The sequence below is a fragment of the Pristis pectinata genome, chromosome 5, assembly GCF_009764475.1.
Source record: "Pristis pectinata isolate sPriPec2 chromosome 5, sPriPec2.1.pri, whole genome shotgun sequence".
Lineage (NCBI taxonomy): Eukaryota > Metazoa > Chordata > Chondrichthyes > Rhinopristiformes > Pristidae > Pristis > Pristis pectinata.
The window spans coordinates 45608429-45632710 of NC_067409.1; the positions used below are offsets into that span (position 1 = coordinate 45608429).

Here is a 24282-nt window from a genome sequence, read left to right on the forward strand (position 1 = left end):
CACTCTTTCTAGTTTAATAATCTTTCTTATAACAGGGTGACCATAACTGTACACAATACTCCAAGTGCGGCCTCACCAACATCTTATATAATTAAAACATAACTTCCCGACTCCGATACTCAATGCCCTAATTGATTGAAGTCCAATGTGCCAAATACCTTCTTCACCACCCTATCTACCTGCGATGCCGCTTTCAGCGAACTATTCACTTGCACTCCTCGGTCCCTCTGCTCCGTAATGCTCCCCAGGGCCCTATCGTTCACTGTATAAGTCCTATCCTGGTTTAATCTCCCAAAATGCAGTATCTCACATTTACCTGGATTGAAAGCCATTTGCCAGTCCTTAGCCCACATACCCAGCTGATTAAGATCCGGCTGTAATTTTTCATAACCTTCTACACGGTCTACAACACCACCTACTTTAGTATCATCCGCAAACTTACCAACCATGCCTTGGACATTCACATCCAAATTGTTTATGTAAATTACAAACAACAAGGTCCCAGCACCGACCACTGTGGCACACCATGAGATACAGGCCTCCAGTCTGAGAAACAGCCCTCGACCATCACCCTCTGCTTCCTACCACTGAGCCAATTATGAATCTAATCTGCCATCTCCCCCTGGATCCCATGCCATCTAACCTTCCAGACTGCCATGAGGGACTTTGTCAAAGGCCTTGCTAAAGTCCATGTAGACAACATCCACTGCCCTACCCTCATCTACCCTCTTGATTACTTCCTCAAGAACTCCAAGAGATTTGTCAGACATGACTTCCCATGCACAAAGCCGTGCTGACTGTCCCGAATCAGACCCTGTCTCTCCAAATGTTGGTAAATCCTGTCACTCAGAATCTCCTCCAGCAATTTACCCACCACTGATGTCAGACTCACCAGCCTGTAGTTTCCTGGTTTGTTTTTGCTGTCCTTTATAGACAATGGTACCACATTAGCCACTCTTCAGTCCTCTGGAATCTCACATGGCCAAAGATGAAGCAAAAACCTCTGCAAGGGCCTCCGCAATTTCTTCTCTAGCTTCCCACAGGGTCCGAGAATGCATTAGGTCAGGCCCTGGGGATTTATCCATCTTAATGCACTTCAAGGCCTCCAATACCTCCTCCCTGTGAATTCAAATGTGGTCCAAGACAACGCCACTCATTTCCCCCATTTCCTTAGCTTCCATTGTTTTCCCCACAGTAAAAAACTGGAGAGAAATATTCATTAAAAATCTCATGTATTATCTCTGGTTCCACACACAGACAGCCATGCTGATCTTTAAGGGGACCTATTGTCTCCCTAGCCACCCTTTACTCTTAATATACCTACAGAATCTCTGGGGATAGTGCCTCACCTTGCCTGCCTGATTCCTCTCATAGCCTCTTTTTGCCCTCCTAACTTCTCTCTTAAGTGCACTCCTACAATTCTTGTAGTCATCAAGAGATTCACTCGTTCCCAATTGCTTATGTGCAATATATGCCTCCCTCTTTGTCACAACCAGAGCCTCAATATATCTCATCAACCAGGGGTTCCCAAAACCTGCAGCCTTGCCCTTCACCCCAACAGGAATATGCAGGCCCTTGACATCACACTTTTAAAAGCCTCCCATTTGGCAGACATTCCTTTCCCTGTAAACAATATTAAAGACCCAGCACTGATCTAAAATTCTTAAAGGGCTTGACAGGCAAGATGCAGGGAGTGTGTTTCCATTGGCTGAGGAGTACTGGGGTAAGACCCGGGGTACAGTTTCAGAAAAGGGGTAGGACATTTAGAACTGAAATTAGGAGGAAGTTCTTCACTCAGGTGATGGTGAACCTTTAGAATTGTTTACCCTGGAGGATTGTGGAGACTCAATTATTGCATTCGTTTAAGATAGACACGGATAGATTTCTGAATTTAACAGAATCGAGAGATGGGATGATCGCACTGGAAAATGGCATGTACGCAAGAACGGCAGAGCAGGCAGGAAGTGCCGAATTTAATACACCTGCTACCATTTCTTAAGTTCTCCCAATATCTGCACCTCAGCAAACCAAAAATCCATTACAAAATGGCAGAAGGAAAGCTTCATCCACCCCATATTTTATCTTTTAAGCTCTTCCTCATTGTACCAGTAAAGGGCAGGCATGGTAGTGTAGTGGTTAATGTGACGCTTTACAGCGCCAGCGACCCGGGTTCAATTCCGGCCACTGTCCTGTAAGGAGTTTCCCCCGTGACTGCGTGGATTTCCTCCCACATTCCAAAGATGTACAGGTAAGGAGCTCTGGGCATGCTATGTTGGCACTGGAAACATGGCTACACTTGCAGGCTGCCCCCAGAACACTCTATGCAAAAAGATGCATTTCTCTGTGTGTTTCAATGTACATGTGACCAATAGAGATATCTTAAAAATATTAGTACCCAGAAATTCAGGACCACAGATCTATTTACTAATTAGTATTATGCCAGCAAACATGAAGGCAAAGGAAATCTGTGACGTGTCTGTTAGTGCCCTTTGACCATGATTATAATTTCCTCACTTAATTTCTTTTTGATTCAGCATCTGTTTTTTTGTCCATTACCCTTTTCTGAAGGTAACTTGCAACACAGAAAGATTATGGTTATCACAGATAGCCTAAAACAATTTCTCCAGATTATTCTGTGGTTTCAGAAGCTAACAGGGTCAACGTCCAAAGTTCTCTTGCTCTGAAGCAGTTCAAGAAGCTGCTCATTGCTATTGTCTCCAGGGCAATAACAGATGGCCTTGTTAGCCACAATCAAACTCCATTAACAAATTTAAAAATATCTTGGTGTGTACTTCAAATGTATGCTTTTCAAAGAGCATCCAATATTTAAAAAGTTATCTACAAATGTTTCCACAAGGTGGCACTGTAAGAGACAATTCAGAACACTGCTCACAAACCCAATTATGATTTGAATGTAAAAGCTTCATTTGTAATTGCGCCTAAATGAGATTGCTTTCTATTTATGGCTTAATGGATGTCAATTTACACCTTACTAATGTAAAGCAGACTCCAGTCTTTTAACTATGAACTCTTAATGCTGACACTCAATCTTTAACCATCTTTCAGAGTGAATTCTTCCATACTAGGAGAACCGGGTGGGTAACCTTAATCAAGAAACTCTAGTCTGGCTTTTTGAATTGGATTTGCCAAAATTCCAGTTGGCAAACTGGTTGAAGTAGTGTTATGCTTGATGTATATCCACTGCCACACACTATACTTTCTGCTGTCACTTCAGGCACATATTCACTTTTTTCCCCCACAGTTACTCACGAAGAAAGTAAAGAAAGAATTCTCATCTCTTCTGTCATGGTGTTGACCTTCCATTTATACCTTCCAGAGATTGATTTCAGACAGTATAAATAATTTCTTCCTATTAACTTCATCAAATCCTTTTCATATTTCGACTTCTTTCAGCTCTTTGCTCCGAATTCTACCCCAAAGTGAAGACAACCTATTTAGCTTTAGTAAAAACTGCTGGAGGAACTCAGCACGTCAGGCCGCACCTGTGGAACAAAGGGATGGTCAACGTTATGGGTCGAGATTCTCCTTCAGGACTGTGAGTGCAGAAAGGAGACAGCCAGTCTGAAGAGGCGAAAGGGAGGGGTGTGGCAGAGGTTGGCAGGTGATAGGTGGAACCAGGGGTGGAGTGGGATGATGGACAGGTCGATTTAGGTGGGGGAGGGGGAAGAGGGGAGTTTTGAAATGGAGGCTGGTGGGTGATGGGTGAAAACAGATAAGGAAAAAAAATAGCAGATGGAACCAGGTGGGGAGAGGGGAGGGGGAAAGGTAAGAGACGGAGGCTGTAAGGCGCTAAATGGAACCAGATAAGGGAGGGATGACAAGCAGATGAAACCAGTGGGGGAGGGTAAGGAATCTAGGTAATTGAGGGGGGGGGGAGGGGAATGGAGAAGGTGAATTGGAGGGGTGGGTGGGGAGGGATGAGCGGACCAGGGAGTCACAAAGAGAGCCCACTCCTACTGGTCCACCTAGGTTCACTCTCTCTTTGTTCACCTTTTCCATCTCCCCACCTCCCTGTTATCTAGATTCATCACCCTCCCCCATCTGGTTCTGTCTGTCCCTCACCCATACACCTCTCCACCTGGGTTTCTTCTCCCTTGGCTTACCTTTCCTATCCCCTCCCCCAACTGGTTCCATCTGCCTATCATCTCTCCATTATCTGTTTCCACTTATTACTTTACAGCCTCTGTTTCTTACCTTCCTCTCCCCCTCCCCACCTGCCCAATTTTTTCCTCATCAGTCTCCACCAACCAGCCTCTCTCTCAAAACTCTCCCCCCTTCCCCCACTTGGCTCTGCCTTTCTATCATCCCCCAGCTCACTTAGTTCCACCTATCACCTACCAGCCCATCTCTTTGTGCTGGCCATCTTCCCTCTACACTCTCAGGGCCTCGATTTGAAATGTCAACCATCCCTGTGCCTCCACAGATGTTGCTTGACCTGCTCAGTTCCTCCAGTAGTTTGTTTTTTTGCTGCAGATCCCAGCATCGACAGTCTCTTGTGTCTCCTTAGTTTCTTTAGTCTCGGTGGTACTATCACACAGACTCTTACCTTGAAGTGCAGCAGGATTTTAATCTTTCCTAAAATAGGCTGCTAAAAACTGAATACAAAATATTTTAATTGCAACCCAGTCAATAGTCTGTGTAGGCTGGCATCACCTGTTACTTCTATACTTAAAATGCAATTTGGAAAATGTGGAATCCTATTCTTTTGTTAAACCTTTATCGGTTTGTTCTTTCAACTTTAATTAATTCTGTATCTAAATCTTAATGTCTCTCTACTTCTCTACCCTTTCTAAAATATAATCATTTGAAGAATACATCCTTTTATTGCTCCTTCCAGAATGTATAACTTGCATTTATCACCATGAAATTCATATCATCTCAATCTGCTAATCCATTTTATGTCTTTCTGAAGTTTCTTACAGCCCCTTTTTCACAATTAACCATTCTTTATCCAAAACTCTAATAATGCTCCCAGTTGCCCTGTAATGTCATTATCAAATACCTTCCAAAAATCCATGGAAACACAATTAACTAGATAAGCATTGTCAGAACTCCAGTATTTCCTCAAATTTTTGATATTTTCAGACCCTAATAAACAGTGTTAAAATCTGTGACTCAGCTTCGCTTTCATGAATCTGTTCAGTCTTTAATCAACTCATTGTCCTGAAGTATTCATTTTATCCTCTGTAACTGGTATCTGTAGCCATTCTATTTCAGTCTTTGCAATCTCTTTCTTACACATTTATCTGAATCACCAATGAAATTAGCATTTTCCTCATTAAGTATCTTAAGTTTTGACAATTCCCTCAGTCTGTCAATTTTTCCCTCACAACTAATTAAGTTACAGTTGAGGTTTCCAAGATGTTCTACCCTTATCTCAAGTATGTGCTCCACTTTATTTCCCAGAATAAGATCAGTGTTGCCTTTTTCCTTGAAACTGTTCAGCGCCCAGTCTTCAATTAAACCACATCCCTCACTGCCATTGCAACTTCTATTCTCTTTTATTTATATACTTTTTTTGTAGTTGGATACAACTGAAACCTTCCAACTACCTGACAACAATTTTTTTGAATGGATACACAAGAGACTGCAGATGCTGGAAATCTGGAGCAACACACAAAGGTGCTGGAGCAGCTCAGCGGACCAGGCAGCGTCAATGGAAGGAAATGGATGGTCGACATTTCAGGTTGAGACCCTTCATCTGGACTGAAAAAAGAGGGGAGATAGCTGGTATAAAAATGTGGAGGGAAAAGGTGGAGCAATTTTTTTTAAAATCCCTTGTTCTGACTTTTTTTTTGTTATAATTTTGATGTCTACCCTCCCAAAAACAGCATTGGTTCCAGCATTGTATGAAAGAAGCCTATGTTTTCTGTTCCAGAATTGGTTTAAGAATACAAGTTATACCCGTCTTCATACACTTTTCAGTGACATACTTAACTCTCTTTTCTGACGCAGCAGACAGCAGTGACATTATTACATGCTGCTTTTTGACTCTAATTGCAGAAACTTCATTAGTTGCCAAGTTCAGCTAATCCATGATTTCTGGTTGCTCACTTCCTGTGCTCTACTCGCAGAAGTGCTATCTTTCTGAAGTGATGTTGAACAGAAAGCAAGCCTGCCATCTTAGGTGTACATAATAAATCTTGTGACATTAGTCTAAAATGAACACAGGGGTTTTCCAAGTACTCTTGAAAACATTCATCTCTCAACAGCAAATGGATTATCCGGTCATTTACCCCAAGCTGCCTGTGGTACCTTGCTGTGTGCAAATGGGCGGCCATGTTTCCTTTAATTATATCATTGGCCGTAAGTCAAAAGTAATTAATTGGCAGTGAAGCAGTTGGGATATCCCAAGATCATAAAATAGTCTAGGTAAAAGCCAAATTATTCTGAAACTCGTTAAGATGAGTAAACTTAATTACTGATGCATACTTGTTTTTCCCCAAAGAGCTCAAGGAATATTTTTAACACTCAAAAGCACGACATGAACTTTAACTGTCTAACTGGAGGCTCCTAGGCTGAAGTAATGTGAGTGAGAACATCTTTAATTATAGGGCAAGAATTTCTCAGTCATTCACTGGAGCTTAAATGTAAACTTCTGAGTCAAAGGCAAGATACCACCACTGAGCCAAGATGTGAGACTGCTTTACGCAAAAGAAGAAAAGTTCTTCCTTTAAATATTGTTGAAGGCAATGTGAACCAAAGAAATTTTCCCAGTGCATGACAGAAACAGCGAGGAACAGAAGCAAGTGATCAACCACTGGGCACAGAGATGCCCAAGTGGAGGAGGTGCAGGAAACTCTTGAAAGTCTTAAGTTTCCTAAAAGATGTATACAGCTGAATACCTTTGACATAGGCAAAGAGTGGCGGGGGATTCAAAAAAAAGATCTCTGGCATTGGGAAGAAAGTGTTTAACTAATGAGCGAGTTGCAATCGAGAGCTGTAAGACAGTGCTAGTGGAAGATCCAATAGGGGAATAGAGAGTCACTTCTCAATTGTAAACATGTGCCCTAAATATTGTCTCCCACAAGCCAGGGGAAGATGTGAAATAGAACCTGTGCAGAAAATTTTGATAAAGAGAGATGGGAAACCTAAATCACATTGTGATTAACTGTGTGAGGAAGAATAAGCATCACACCCTGCAGAGTCTCAGGAATCACAAAAGCGGTTATCTCCAGAACAGAGCGAATAATATTGACATTTCACTTGATGACACCAGATTACAGGTGATGAGAATAACAACTTAGTAAAGCACCAGGATGAGGTGCATAGCCACCTGATGGGCCACCACGATTTAATGAAGAAAATGTGAACAAGTACATATTTTGTAAATAAGAATAAGAATTACTAATGAGTAAAAATTTCAGAGGAATGAAGGTGGAATAAGTGAATAAGGAGACAAAAAGCGCTAAAGTAAACCTTAGTTTTGTAATTCAGGATATAAAATGCAAAGGAAAGTCACGTTAGATTTATAGAATACCTTATGTTGACAGAACAGTGCATTTTTGTAACCTAACTGATGTAAGAACGATAATAAAAATGGGATAAGGGACAGCAACATTAAATTAGAAAGTTATCAAGGATGAAGAGTTATTAGTCTCTTGTCTAATAACTTTTATCAGCATGAGAAAGTCCAGGGACCACGTAGAAGATATGAATTGTAATGGTGGGATTAGGAAGAAAGCCACAAACTTGAGATATTTCTCAGAAATGCACAATTTATCTAGCGGTTTATTAGAACGTGGAATTCACAGTCGCAAAACACATTTGAAGTAGGGACCTTTTTTAAAGCAATTTAGTAGAGTGTTGCTTAAAAATAGCATTGAAAAGAGCTGAATAGTAGCTTAGATAAGTTGAATTAAGTGACTGAATATATAGAAAAAAAATTGAATAAAAGATCGGTCTTTTCTGCAGAAAGAAATTATGAAGTATATTGTGTAAGCAATCATTCTGCAGGCTCATTCTCCCCAAGTAAGTCACCAAGTTATCAAAACAAATATGCAACACAGTAGAACAAAATCTGTTATACTCTTTTTAAATTCTGAGTTTTGTTAAAAAGTCATAAAAAAAACCCGAACACTTTTGTAACAAAAAAACAAAATCCTTCCTACCTAATACTGTATTCAAATCTACTCACTGCCTGGCATCTTCAATAACTCAGCTAATTATTTGGTGTAATTTACAAGCAGAAGTTGTGTTTTTATGATATTGTATGACCATTTAACACATTTAAACAAAATAATTTAACATCTCATAAAATATATTCGAAAGATTAGTTTTTAATATCTGCCTGCCAATCATATTGTTTGCATTTCTCTGTAAAGACAGAATAATTTCATTACCACTTCAATACTTTGGAGAATTACTTCAGCATTATTCTGTATGCATTTCCTCGTCTGCAGTTATCAACAATCCCTGTTATTTATTCCAACCTCACTTATTTCTCTTGCGTTCTAAGCATATGGATGCCTGTAAGCAAACTGAAAATGATTTCACAAGTCTCCACCATAAAAGGATTTGCAATGGAACGAACATTGGTTTAAGATGTATTGTTAATGGTTTCTTGCATAAATTCATCCCTGAAAGACAAAATGATTATAGCTTTCAACACTAAATGACAGTAAACTGTTTTTTCCAATGTTTTGCAAGTCAGAATCTGAAATTAAACTTTGCTTACAAGTAGTAATGTGCAACCAATTTCAAGGGACTGCTGTACTATTCTCCTCTCAATGCAGGATGAGAAAAGCTGCATCTGTGAAGTTGAAAAGGAATGAATTTCACAGTGCACAGGCTGACTCTGAACAGACTCATATTTCAGTTTTGTAAGGAGTAACAAGAACATCATTTCTGTGCTGTAGATGGAAAATCTCACCACACCTTGGATCAATCTGTCAAAATTGATTCCAGTTAGCGTCTGGAGTTCAGAGGTGCGGCAGGTTTGGGTGGGTAGGTAGGTACATTAGTAGAGAGCAAAGCATCATGACCTTGGCAGCATGAGAGCCAGAAGAATTTAACTCTCGGGACTCATCCGTGCCCTTAGTGAGTTTTGTGCCAGAAATGTACAGGAAGACATACTGACTGGTGGGGGAGAACACAACATCAATAAAAAAAGGAGTTGGAGACTGAAGGAAAGATCCCCACAACTCAGGTAGCTAGAGGGCAGAAGGCTTCATGTCTGTGAGGAGTGGGGACCCTGCTATTGAAGAAACACTGCTATTCCTCCTGGTTTTACAAGAATATCTTAAAAAAAAAGATTAAAACATCTCCTCGGGGTTCTGCTGGCCCCAATTTCCAGTCTCACTGAGCTGGCCGAATGGGAAAGCTACAAACTGCTTCCAAGCTCAGTCAATGGTTCAATAAGTTCCAGCAATAATTACATTGTCGAAGCCTAATTTGCAGGAAGGACGCTGTACGTTCATGTCATAGCCTGCTGAATCACGGCATGACATTGACGGATTTTTGGAAAAAATTGTCCTGTATGGTCTTTACAAGAGGCAAATAAGTGCAGACTTCACGAGCTTTTTACTGTACTAAATACAATTGGAAAAATTAATCATAACATTATTCCAGTAGAACTACATTATAAAGAGATAGGTAAAAATTGGTATCATGAAGGACTTCACAACCAGAGTAACTAATACCTGAAGTGTTTCTATGGAAGGATAGAGCAGAGGGACTGGATAGCTTCTTCCTTTTATATTTCTGATGAATATCCAACACACAACATGAATGATTTTCCAACTTAATTTTACTATACCAAAGCACGAATCTTAGAGTGCACATGCTACCTGATAGTTGTACTATACTGTTCTTTAATATCATTAAATATTAACCCAGTTAATATATGCGATTTGGCAAGCTGAAAACCAAAACTATGTATGCTCACATGCAGGACTATATAATATTGTTACGGATAAATTCTGAGTAAAAAGAAATGGAATTCAAGGTCAAAAAAAATCCCACAAAAAAAGGAGGAAAAGGAGCAGATATAAGGTTAAAACTGATACACCAGTGTGGATTTTTCTTTTTGTCATCGTTTCAGCTGCTGATAGAAGTTGTGCACAACCACACAGCTTGTGGTGGGATTGTCTACTATCTATCAGCATGCAACAACTGTGGCAGGCCCAAGCAGCTTCAGTGAACTGACAATTACAAGACAGCAGTTGAAGCATCTTGTGAAAGAACTGTCAACCTGCTCCCTTGGCTTGTGAATGGTCCAGGAAGCTTTGAGGGATAACAAATAACAGGGCAATGTGTCTCTTGAATTCAAGCCAAGAGTTTGACAACACTGAAATAGTGAAACAGAAGTAATATTTCAAAGTGGTCAAGTGATTAATCATTCTGTTTTGAACTTTATATTTCCTTCAGGAAACTGTGGGTCAGATTTTACAGTCAGCAGTAGAATTGCTTGTTACATTTCCACTTGCCCAAATATTTCTTATGAACTGGAGATTCCTGTCAGATAACCATCCAAACAGGATTTGGCCCTCTACAAAACATTTAGGACCTGGGTGACCTGAGGAAACAACTAAGGATCTCCTTAACCAATCACATTGAACAACTGATGATGAACAGCTCAATGCCTGCACCTGGAGGCAGCTGTTTCAATACTTAATTCACATCAAATTTGGTACCGAAGACAAAACAAATGAAGGGAAAGCCAGACAAAGTTAAGGGAAAGAGAGAAAAATTAAGAAGGCAAAGGAAAAGGAGAAAAAAACTTTCAAATAAAAAAAATCCCCATTAATTAAAAGCTGAACGATCGAGGCTCTATTCTTGAGTTTACAGTGACAGAAATGTGTTACCAAAGGGATATTTACACTAGAATGGAGAAACACAAGTTTTTTCTTCCAAAATTTACTTCCTGCTTTTCTTTAAATGCAACGACTTCAAGCTACGTTTTGGTATTTTAATGGTAAATTGCAGCTTCTAGTTGAGAACAGCATCTCTCACAGGAACATCCTAATTTACCCATTTAACAATGCAGTATAATCAATGGAGCCTGTCATCTCATTTACATTTTGGTAATGATGAACATAATTAGACTCATCACAATTTCTGACCTACAATCTTTACATTGGGGCTACTACACTTAACACTCAAAAGATTGATTAATGGAGTATTGAGTGCAACAGAAAGGGGTACTTCGCTCATCAAAATGCATCTTTCAGATCAATCCATCCAAAGATTTCCTTGATTTGGAGTTACACATTTCCCTTTGTAAGAAAATGCTATACCCTTCATTTTCTACAGTCACAATAATTTTCTCATCTCATTGTATTTAAATACTAGTCCTCCCGCAGTAGGAGTTCCTTGCTAGCTAACTTCAGGACCTATTCACAGTTTGTGAAATGAACTTACTCTACCAAACACATCAGATAGGTCTGTTTTAAACATTTTTAAGCTTTGTTCATATTGCATCATTGTGCCATGAAGATTTGAAACTAAAGTTGGGAATTTCTTGCATTTGAATTCAACTCACTACATCCAGTCCTACTGTGCACTGTGTATTTGTATACAGAGCATGTAGTGCTACCAAACTCAGCTAACTGCATCTGTCTTGGGCTCATGAGCAGGTGTTTATTCCTTTTATTGTTTCACTGGATTCAAGTAATGAGCCAACATGCAGTGAAAATAACAACTGCAAAATCTGCTGTGATTAAAGGGTTCGGAAGGACTGCTGCTCACATATGTCAAATCTGCAGGAGCAGCTCTGATTTTCCATGCAATGCACATTTTCAATCTGCTTATTTACAGTGGGTCCATGGCATATTTCTGTACTGTTACCAGCCATCCATGTAACTCAGCAATGCTTTCTGAAGCTACACTCTGCAATTTTGCCACCTCCTCCAAAAATAGCTAACAAAATATTAGCCTGGATTTTGTAGAACACAAACATAGCTGTTCACAAAGGTTTTGAGATTTCTGCAGTGCAGACCACTTTTTCCACTTTTGGCTGCTGTGAGACTTCAGTTCAGTGGGATACCTGGGGCCAGAAGTGGTGGAGTTGTTAAGCTTACTGAGTAGCCAATCACAGCGAAGAGTTCTCATACGTAGCAAATCAAGAAGAAAAATGTACAACTTTAAACCAATATTTGCAATATTTTCAATATGCACAATATTTCAGTGGAAGCTGAAATATCACAAGTTTTCTTAAAGTAAATAATTTTATCATAAAATCCATTATATCTTGAAATGGTTATTTGAGGGAATTACAATTCACATTCATAAAGTTAGAAACATAGAAAAACCTACAGCACAATTCAGGCCCTTCGGCCCACAAAGCTGTGCCAAACATGTCCCTACCCTAGAAATTACTAGGCTTACCGATAGCCTTCTATTTTTCTCATCTCCATGTACCTATCCAACAGTCTCTTAAAAGACCCTATCATATCCACCTCCACCACCGTTGCTGGCAGCCCATTCCACACACTCACCTCCCCGAGTAAAAAACTTACCCCTGACATCTCCTCTCTACCTACTCCCCAGCACCTTAAACCTATGTCCTCTTGTGGCCACCATTTCAGCCCTGGGGAAAAGCCTCTAACTATCCACCCGATCAATACCTCTCATCATCTTATTCACCTCTATCAGGTCCCCCCTCACTCTCCGTCGCTCCAAGGAGAAAAGGCCGAGTTCCCTCAACCTGCTTTCATAAGGCATGCTCTGTATTCCAGGCAGCATCCTTGTAAATCTCCTCTGCACCCTTTCTATGGCTTCCACATCCTTCCTGTAATGAGGCGACCAGAACTGAGCACAGTACAAGTTAGAGTACAAGTTAGAGTCATAAAGCACAGATGTAGGCCCTTCAGTCCACTGAGTCCACATTAACCATCCATTGACACCAATCCCATTTTATTCTCCCCTCATTCCCATCAACTCTGTCCAAGTCTCTCCCCAGTAATCTACCACTAGGGGCAATTCACAATTTTGGATTAACAGGCCAACCAGCATGTCATTGGAGTGTGGGAGTAACCAACGGCATCTGGGTGAAACCCATGAGGTCACAGGGAGAACACCACACAGACAGAACCAGAGGTCAGGATTGAACCTGGATCACTGGAGCTGCGAAGCAACAGCTCTATTAACTGCACCATTGTGCCATCCAGTTTAATATTAATTTACAGCCAGGGAGTTTGCTAAGCAATAATTATGGATTAGTACACTATTAAAACTCACTCATATCTCATGCAGCAAACAGTACCATTTTCAGGGTATTTCATAGTGAGTGTTAGGGAAATGTCAACACTAGACATCTTCCAGGACTCATCGAACAGGGGTAACAGACAGTTAATTCAAACAAGAACTGGTCTTCAAAAAAGAACTGTTCAAATGTAAACTATAAGCAGTAACCAGTTTTGAAACTAAAGGAACAGCTTTGTAAACAAACAGTACTGTCTACAGAGCACAGGTCACTGGCCCACAGCAGGGGGCCTCTCAAAAGGTGTAGGTTGCCAACTGACACAGCCGGGAAATGTTCTTGTATGCATCAGTCAAATGCAAGACAATGGGGGTAGGTCATTTGGCCTACCTCAAACCAGGCATCAGACACCTTCAGCTGTTATTTTGCATCATTGTGGCTGAGATTAAGGATACTTCCAGACTAGATTTATTTTGTCACTTAGCACATGGTCATAGGCATATTTGTTCTGTTTATCAAAAATTGGGATACTTGTGTCCCCAGAGAATGAGCCCTCACAGTACTAATTTTGGGTTTTTGGGTTCTCTGTCCTCCGAAGCTTTCAGACTATCCTTGTGAATTACTTTGTCCCAAATAAGATGTTTTGTACATTCAGAGGTATCTTGTCAGTTATGATGTGCTCCCACTGTAAATATGTACTTCAAAGGAACCGTCTGTTGGCATTAAAATATTGAAGTAAATGATGTAATCATAGCTACTGAAATTGTCTGGAGTCACCTGCTGTTATCCTTGTCCTTAAGCGTATAAAAACTCAATGTACTTTGAGTCTGGGGAGATTCTACAGAGAGCGTCTCTGAGACAATGTCTGCCTATCATGTTGAACAAAGGTCTTTCACATCTACCAACTTCAGTCTTCAGCGACTTAGTCACATTCACAACAGTGGGAGTAGGTCATAAAAATGTGATGTTTTTGTTAATTCACCAATTTCCTGAAATTACTCTGGAGAAAGAAACAACCTTTGCAGGATCAGCAAACTGCTGAAAGCAAACTTCTGGACTTCCATGTTTAAATGCGCATGCGTGTATGCCAGAATTTGGTACGATTTGCGCAAAACATTGGCGTCAAACTCTGACAGGTTTCACAATCGAAACAATTGCAAAATCCAGGCCTCATGACTCCATAGCTAACTCCACTAATAAAAAGTAAATGTCGTCACTTCTGACTCGATGACCTTGAAGTTAGCTAGTATCTGATTGAGGCACAATCCCAGTGTCACAGAACTATAATGGCTAATTTTCCTGGCTCCATGAGCACAGTTCTGGGAAACTGAGAGTGTCATTCATGTCTCCAAAGTGTGTGTGCGTGTGCGTGTGCATATGTGTGTATATATGTGCGTGTCTGTGCGTGTGCGTGTAGACAGAATTGGAGGGTTTGATTGTAGGAACAAGATCAGCTCATTCAGATGCCAAGGTGCTGATGCAAGTCCTGTTTGGTGTGTGCGGAAGTGGATCATTGGAAAAAGCAAGAGAGCAGATGACTACAGCCCATGAATTTAATTTAGAACCAGGGTTAGATATACAAAATCATAGCCATATCTTTCTGTTGACAAAGGCTCCCAGGTCCATAGACTATCATTCATAAACCCAAGTTCATCAACATTACTTATGAAAAATGCAGCCATAGCTCCCTTTATCATTTCTTGCCCTCTGTTTGTATGTTTGATTATGCATTCAGTCCACTACATTCTATTAGTGATCTTGTTCATAAGCAAAATAATTGTTTATGAAAGATTACAAATCTTGTGGTTTTTTTGTCTTAAAAGATCTCATGAGGGACCGTTTGCTTTTGATGGGGGAAATGTGTTTGCTGTCATAATATATTTTTTTCAGTTGGCCTTCTGCAAGGAAAAGTCCCTGGTCACTTGAAAGTGAAAATCTGCTGCACAATTGGAAGTTTAGATGCTTATTTCAAATTCTCTGTGGATGGATTCTATTGCATTGTTCATTTAAATAATTAACAAATGTAAACAATCTTCTGAATAATAATTGCAAACAATTTTGCAGCTTATCACTTTTAAAATAATTAATTTCCTATCTAATCAAACATTCCTTTCAAAAATTATTAAATTTGCAAGTGATTTCCCCAAAGTCCCAAAGGAAATCATTCAAACATTCCAACTTTAAAAAAATACTTTGCAAGTAATTTAAGTATATACAATTCTATATTGAGTGCACAACACAAAACAAACTATCTTACCCAACTAAACCATTCTGCTATTGTCGCCCATTTGAGTCTCTTCTCCTAATCTAATTCATTCAGCATAACTCTCAATTGTTGACTCCCTCATGTACTCATTCATTCTCTCCTTAGCTGCAGCCACACTATTCACAATTGTTCTCTTTGCTACAAGAGTGCTTTATCACACATTCTCCTGAATTCTGTATTCTGTTTCTCAGAGACTATCTTGTTGTCATGGATTCTAGTTTGTCCCCTTCCACAAGTAAAAACATTCTAAATAGTGCATGTGGATTATATAATGAATGATGTGGCTGTGAAGGGAATATTGGTAAACTTATTGATACCTATTGATAAGGTGTTGCACTTTGGGAGGTCAAATATAAGGGGAAAGTATGCATTTAATGGCAGGACCCTTAACAGGATTGATGTACAGAGGGATCTTGGGGTCTAAAGTGGCCACAACAAGTAGGTAGGGTGGAAAAGGCGGTGTATGACATGCTTGCCTTCATCACTAGGGGCATAGGGTATAAGAGTCAGGAAGACATATTGCAGTTGTACTAAACTTTGGTGAGGGCACACTCAGAATATTGCACAAGGTTCACGTTGCCTCATTACAGGAAGGATTTGGAGGCTTTAGAGAGGGTGCAAAAGAGGTTTACCAAGATGCTGCCTGGATTAGAGGGTATTAGCTATAAGGGAGGTTGGACAAACTTGGATTGTTTTCTCTGAAGCATCAGAGGCTAAGGGGAGACCTGATACAAGTTTATAAAATTAAGAGAGGCATGGATAAGGGAGATAGTCAGAATCATTTTTCCAGGGTGAAGACGTTGAATACTAAATGGCATAACTTTAAGATGAGAGGGGGAAGTTTAAAGGGGATGTGGGAAGCAATTTTTTTTAATAGGTGCCTGGAACTCAAAGCCAGGGGTCATAGTGCAAGCAGATAGTGGAGTTCAAGAGGCTGTTAGATAGGCACATGAATAGGTTAGGGAATGGAGGAATATGGATCATGTGCAGGCAGAAGGGATTAGTTTAATTTGGCATCATGCTCAGTACAGACATTGTGGTTTGAAAGGCCTGTCCTGTGCTGTACTGTTCTATGTCCTATGGTCTAACTTTCATAATGAACTGAATTAAAGCAGAGCTCAATAACCTGGTTAAGTTACTATATTCATCTTACGAGTAAAACCTGCATAAGTCATGATGGGGTAAGGAAGGTCTTTCTCATAAACAGGTTAAAACTGTATTCTGATTAACTTCTGACTAAATTCAGTAGGGATTTACCATAGATGCAATTTAATGCTCTTTCAAGGTCAGCTAAGACGGTTTTGAGCTTTAATGGTTCTGTTAACCATATTGGAAATCCTTCAAGTGGAACTTGGGTTAAATTAATTTAAACTAATCCAGCAATTTTGTTTTACAAAGCCAGTTAAAATATTTTCTATTGTGTTTCAATTAATAACTTAAAAATAGTGCTTAAAAATCATTTCTGCATTTTACCACACAATCTGTATTAGAGCACCCGCTTTTCATGACAAGGATAAAGCAGATTATGGTTATACAGCACTGCATTTTTTTGTGATATAATTCTGAGTTGCTTTATCTTTCATGCTGAAGTCTGGAGGTTGGATAGATTGATACTATTCAGATTTTGTAGTGAAAAATGGATGGCTTTATGTATGACATTTTGACATTTATTGAGCTCAGCTAAGCCACAGACCGAAAATGTTTAACCAGCCTCCGTGACTGAATATAAAAAGAGTATTAATATTGAGGCAGGAACAGCTCAAAATTAGCAAACTGAATCCTATTTTGTAGAATCTCATGTAGGTGGTGAGTTTAACCTAGCCTGCACAGTGTGAACGGAGTGGGAGGGTGAGAAGAACTGTTGAACAGAACTTACTGCACATTCTTCCAGTAGTCATATTAACCCATAAATTGAACAGTAACCACAGTGTACAGCTCAGTTGAGGAAGTTCCAGACTTAAGATCTGCCATGGGTCTGGGAGAAACTGATTGATGGATCATAGAAAATTTATGACACAGGAGGTGGCCATTTGGTCCATTATGTCCATGCTAGATGAAAATGAACTACCTTTCAATACTTGATCCATAACTTTGCAGGTCACAGCACATCCATGTACTATTTAATTGTAATTTTGCCGCTATCATCTTTTCAGAATGTGTGTTCCTGAACCCTATGATCATTTAGGCGGAGATACAAGATGGCGCCAGAGAGGAGCGACTCCTTGAGTGTTTGCACTGTACTGCTGATGCAAAACAACAAATTTCATGTCATCTAAGTCAGTGAAAATAAATCTGATTCTGATACTAAAATGTTTTTAAATGTTCTCATTATTTATAATAATCTTTGAATGGTAAATTGGTAAATTAGTTTATTATTATCACATGTACCGAGGTACAGTGAAAAAGTTGTCTTGCATACCTTTTATACAGATCAATTCATTACCCAGTGCATTTAGGTAGTACAAGGTAAAACAAAACAGAATGCACAATAAAGTGCTGCAGTTATAGAGAAAGTGCAGTGCAACTAGACAATAAGGTGCAAGGTCATAACGAGGTAGATCGTGAGGTTGAGTCCATCTTATCATCCTAGGAACCATTCAATAGTCTTATAACAGCAGGATAGAAGCTATCCTTCTGAATATCAGAGTAATTTAAAAACTGTTAGAAGTGTCTCCTAGCTTTGTCAGCAGGCAAGGCTCCATCCCCAGCTTTACCTCCCACCAAAGTCTGTCGGGGTTGTCCATGTGGTGGGGCTTCATTGCCGAGGTCTCCCTGGACGCCTCCTTTTTGCAGTGGGTTAGGCCAATTGCCCCTCTGATTACAGCACAGGTAAATACAGAAGGGTGGCGTTCACAGGCCACTAGCCAAATGCATCTCAGTTTGGCTCAGTGTCTCTGAAAAAATTGGGAACTCTAAGCTTAATGTAAAATTGGATTTGCAGACCCAATTGAGGCATCGTATGGTCTGGAGAGCCAGGAAGGCTTCCATATCTACTTTCATAAGCAAATTCTGGATATCTAAATTGAAAGCATAAATGCAGTCAACACTCAATAGGTCACACCATATCCATGAAGCAAGGAAAGTTAGATCAAGATTTCAGGTCGATGGATCCATCGATTATCAATCCAAGATATTCACCCTATCTTTCTCATATTCCACCTTGGGAGTCTCCAACCTGATAGCCTCAACATTGATTTATCTAACTTCTGGTAACCCCACCCCTTCTTTTTCTTCCCCCCCCCCCACCCCCCACACCTCTGTCCTCCCTTATTCCTGTGGCCCCCTTCCCCCATCTTAATGACCTGCCCATCTCCTCTCCTCCCCTCCCCCATCCTTTATTCCATGGTCCCCTGCCCTCTCCTACCGGATTCCTTCTTCTTCAGCCCTTTGCCTCTTCTACCTATCACCTCTCAGCTTCCTACTTCTCCCCCCTTCCCCACCCACCTACCCCCCCCTCTCTCACCTGGACTCACCTATCACCTGCCTGCGTGCTCCTCCCCCTTCCCCCACCTTCCTATTCTGGCTTCTGACCTCTTCTTTTCCAATCCTGATGAAGGGTCACGGCCTGAAACGTTGACTGTTTATTTCCCTCCACAGGTGCTGCCTGACCTGTTGAGTTCCTCCAGCACTTTGTGTGTATTGCTCCCGATTCCAGCAGCTGCAGAATTTCTTGTGTCTCTGCTAATGTTTTACAAGCACAGTTTTGCTGTTGACAGAATAGTCTTGAAATATTAATGGGACAATTTGGAGTCTGGGACAATTTGGAGTCTGGCACAATTATGAGAGTGCAAAGAAAATTAAAGATTTGGCAATTGACTCGATGTAATTCCTTCATTAGCTATACTGATCATCAAGAGTAGTCAAAGAACACTTTTCTCCACTACAGATCCATGATTTTCTTAGTTTGAGCATGTAGTTTTCAGCTTGTTGTCTCTTATGTGTACAAGGGGTTCATAAATCTGTTTCTGGTAATGAATAGAATTACAGAATCATAGAACTTAATGATACAGTAGAAGGCTATTTAATCTCTCACTTAACTTCTAGAAAGTACTACTGCAGGTACAACCTCAATGGTCCCTTTAAGTAAAAGCAAATTGCATTTTTGTAGAAAAATGGGAATGAACTTAATATTATGTATTTCTCATGTAAGGTATTAGATTGAGTATTTGAAGCTAAGACAATATTTATACAGCAAAATATATACCAGTGTAATAGGAAAGTGAAAGCAAATTCTAATTTTTTATACCAAAGTCAATAAAATGCTTAACTCATAAAAATAGATGCTTAATTTATTATTAACATAATATTGTCAGTGAAATCTCACCATAGGGGCTGAGATTCATTTGTAATCACTACTTCCATCCATCAGCTCAAATATCTATGGCTATTTTTCCAAGTGGTTTTCCTCAGTTGTGGCTCTATTGGTTGTATTCTTACTCTGAATTAGAAGGCTGAGAGTTCAAGCCTATTGCAGAGGCTGACACTACAGTACAGTACTGAAGGAGTGTTGTACTGTTAGAGACATCACCTGTTTAATCATGCAGAAGATCCCATAGCACTTTTTCAAAACAGAGTTGTGCCCTCCCTGTCATTCCAGCCACGTTTATCCACCCCTCTCCTCCCCCACCACCCCAGACACCAAACACACATCATCTGATCATCATCACAATGGTTAATAGTGGAATCTTGCCAAATGTAAATTGCCTCACTTACAATAGTGGGTGCATGTCAAATTGCTTTGGGATATTCTAAACTAAGAAAGATACACACCAGAAAATCTTTGGGCTTCCTTGTTTCTTCTTGATCACCTTGACAGGTAAGAATGTTAAATAGAATTAAAAATCTATCAAATTTAATATTTTAAATTCAATTTAAAACATCAGAGACTCCATAATGGTTATGATTACATATATTCAACCAAGGATCATAGGTTCACATCACAAAATAGACTGGCATTCCCACTTGGAGCTCATTTGCTATTAAGCATTTATGCCAGGGATAACAATGTGGGAAAATGTAATATTTCTGACTTTGCCCCATCAGGGTAGGCTTTGATTCACCTGCCAAGTTGCTAGATAGCTTGGGACTAAGACAGTACAAGAAAATCTACCATCCAATCAGTCTTTCCTTCTCCCAAATGGTACAAACTACAAAGCTGCAAGTGTGTGTAATTCATTGAACTGACAATATGGAGGCAGTTGCTTAATCCATCACAAAATCACAATGGCACAAGTTTATGAGAAGATACAAATACATAGAACATAGAACAGTACAGCAGGAACAGGACCTCTGGCCCACGATGTTGTGCTGAACTAATTCAGCTATGACACCCGGAGAAATAAAGGACTGCAGATGCTGGAATCTAGATAAAAAGCACTGATGCTGGAGGAACTCAGCAGGCCAGGTAGCATTTGTGGAGAAAAGCAGATGGTCAAGGTTTCAGTCTGGTCCTGAAGAAGGGTCCTGACCCGAAACGTTGACCGCCTGCTTTTCTCCACGGATGCTGCCTGGCCTGCTGAGTTCCTCAGGCGTCATCTTGTTTTTCAAGCTAATGACACCTATCCCCTCTGCCTGCTCAGGGGCCATATCCCTCCACTGTCTGCATATTCATGTGCCTGTCTAAGCCTCTTAAACACCTCTGTCGTATCTGCCTCCACCACCACCCCTGGCAGCACATTTCAGGCACCCACTACTCTGTATAAAAAAAACTTACCCCACACATCTCTGTTGAACTTTCACCCTCTCACTTAAATGCATGCCCTCTAGTATGAGACATTTCAATCCTAGGAAAATGATACTGGCTGTCTACTCCATCTATGCCTCTTGTAATCTTACAAACTTTTATTAGGTCTCCCCTCAGCCTCTGCCACTCCAGAGAAACAACCCTAGTTCGGACAAACTTTCTTTACAGCACATGAACTGCAATCCAGGCAAACCTCTTTTGCACCCTCTCCACAGCCTCCACATCCTTCCTATAATGGGGTGACCAGAATTGAATGCAATACTCCAGATGTGGCCTAACCAGAGTTTTATAAAGCTGCAACATAACTTCCTGACTCTTGAACTCAATGCATCAAGTAATAAAGGCAAGCATGCATATGCTTTTGTTACCACCCTTTTGACTCGTGTGGCCTCTTTCAGGGAGCTATGGATATGGATCCCAAGATCCCTCTGTACATCAATGCTGTTGAGGGTCCTGTGTACTTTCCCTTTACAGTTGATCTCCCAAGTGCAACAACTCTCACTTACCTGGATTAAACTCCATCCGCCACTTCTCCACCTATATCTGCAACTGATCCATATCCTTTGTCAACCTTCCACAACACCGCCAATCTTTGTGTCATCAGCAAACTTACCAACCTACCCTTCCACATTTTCATCCAAGTCACTAATGTATAAATACATATCTACACAGAAAAAGTAAACAACTGGTGACCTTTCTAAATCTTTCAACTACAGACAAGATCAGCTTTCCCACCTACTCCATCCAAGTCACAAATACAGAAGTCAGCATCCTCACTTTTTGCAGTACTATAGCTCCATTTGAAACAGATGAACTGCACCCAACTAGTCAGATACATATTACAAAATATTTCAAAATTTCATGTATCATGAATATTAAATATTGGAATTGAGGTAAAAACAAAAAAATGCTGAAAACACTCAGCAAGTCAGGCAGCATGCGTGGAAAGTGAAAAAGAGTTAATATTTTAAGTCTTTGTAGATGCTGCCCGATCTGTTGAAGGTTTCAACATTTTCTGTTCATAGCTCAGATTTTTAGCATCAGCAGTTTTGATTTTCGATGGGAATTGAGATCTCCATTTTTTTATGCATATACGTAAAGTTCATTTTAATTCTGTTGAAAGAAACCTTTGGGCACAATGCAACATAACAGCACCATAACTCTGTTTTATCTATCAATGCGTTTTTGAGCTGTGCAGTCGAAAAACTTCATTAAGTTAGATTGATGACATAGCACATGGTTGATGTGAGAGAGGCAGCCTAGAAGATGTCAGATTTATCTCTGAACAAGAAAATAATATCTGTGCATTACCATTCAGCTGTTTCATCCATTTGAAATAGACAAACTCACCAACAAACACCAAACAATTCAGAGACAAACATCTTGTCAACTAATTTGGTATCAAGATATTTCTTCCCCTAAGATTCATATCAATAAAGTATCACGCTGCAATGAGCACTATTAGTTAACATACACTTAAATCCTTCACTGTAGTAATGGTGAACATAAGCTGCAATCTACTACCGTGACAAAGGTTTTCTAGGAAATTGTGGCATGAGTGACTGTTACGGACTCAGTGAATGTCCCTTTAAGATAGAGTTAGTTGTGTGTGTGTGTGTGTGTGTGTGTGTGTGTGTGTGTGTGTGTGTGTGTGTGTGTGGCGTGCTTACGTCAACAGAAGATAAAGGACGTAATGACATTGTCGGAGAAGTCAGTCGAAATCGAAGAGAGAGAGAGAGAGAGAGAGAAAAAGGGAGAGAGACACCAGCCTGCTAGTTTCTCTATTGATGGATGAGAAACAAAAACTGTGTCTGCTACTGAAATCCACGTATGGAAATTGGAAGTAATCCGGTGGAGTTCACTTTGTTGCTGACCTGTAGAAGGAAACAGGTATTTGTGTGGACGGCCACGATTCGGATGCTTTTCGGGGTGAGGAAGTCACTACCGAGTAAACACTGAAGTGTCGTTTGGGTTCCATCAGGGAACATTTGGACTTCGTAATTACTCTCTCTATGTTCTCTACATCTACGTTTTATCTTCAGACGACGGTGGTTGTTGAAGAAGCCTTTGCTCATGTTTCACCTTATGGCTTGCGGAACTGAACTTTAAGAACCATTCCTGGACTTGGACTTTGGGACTTTGCCAGACACACACACACACGAAGAGTTTAGTTTTGGGGTTAATGTTCAAGGTTTAACATTTTTAATTATAACATACTAACATTTTTACTTTTATTTTTTGTATTATCATAAGTAGTGAATAATAAAATAGTTTTTAGCACTGAGTCATGATTCAGTGTGAGGAGTAAGCACGCCTCCCCACACACACACACACACACACACACAACTAACTCTATCTTAAAGGGACATTCACTGAGTCCGTAACAGTGACATAGACCATTACTTATGCCAAGACAAAATTTCCTAGGATCTTCTGTGCTGCCTCACCATGAACTTTGCTGAAACTGTAAAGACCTGATTTTCACAGTGAAAACCCCAGGTTAATGTTCTGTGGCTGGACAAGTGCTGCCTGAATCACTGCTGCCATTTTGACTGAACCAGAACGGGCCTCGTGAACTGGCAGTGGTGTGGCTTATGGCTCCCAATCAGTTTCTCTGAAATGCAGAAGTCTTTTTCTTGTGGCTTTGCTGATCTATTTTTCAGTTAACGCAAAAATAATTAGCTTTTGGACATACTAGCTTCCTAGAATATTCCCTGTTAAATAGAATTGAATTTTTGATTGCCATTTAATATTTGTATCTAGTCAATAATCTCTGGCTCCCCAGCACCATCAATCACTTATTTAGAATGTCGATCGTTTTAAAGAGTAAGGTACACCAGTGAAGCTAGCAGCTATTCCAAATTTAAAAGGTGATGACATGAGAAATGAGAATTAAACTTCCCTCAGATGGCACTATTTTCATTGTATTTCCCATGCAAAACACAGAGCCATGTCTTGCAATAAATTTGCCCACTTACATTCTGAAAATAATTACCATTTACACGCCTTCCATTAACTCAGCCAAGTGCTACTACATTAAACACAGCAAATATATTTCCAATGCTTCACATAAAAAAATCAATAACCTATATAAAATATTTGTCATGCCTT

General features: G+C 40.1%; 1 protein-coding gene across 12 annotated transcripts in view; it reads right to left on the reverse strand.

Annotated features, from left to right (window-relative positions):
• The window catches only part of tpk1 (thiamin pyrophosphokinase 1), a 254012-nt gene that overhangs the window by 87781 nt on the left and 141949 nt on the right, over positions 1 to 24282 (reverse strand). The window lies entirely within an intron of this gene.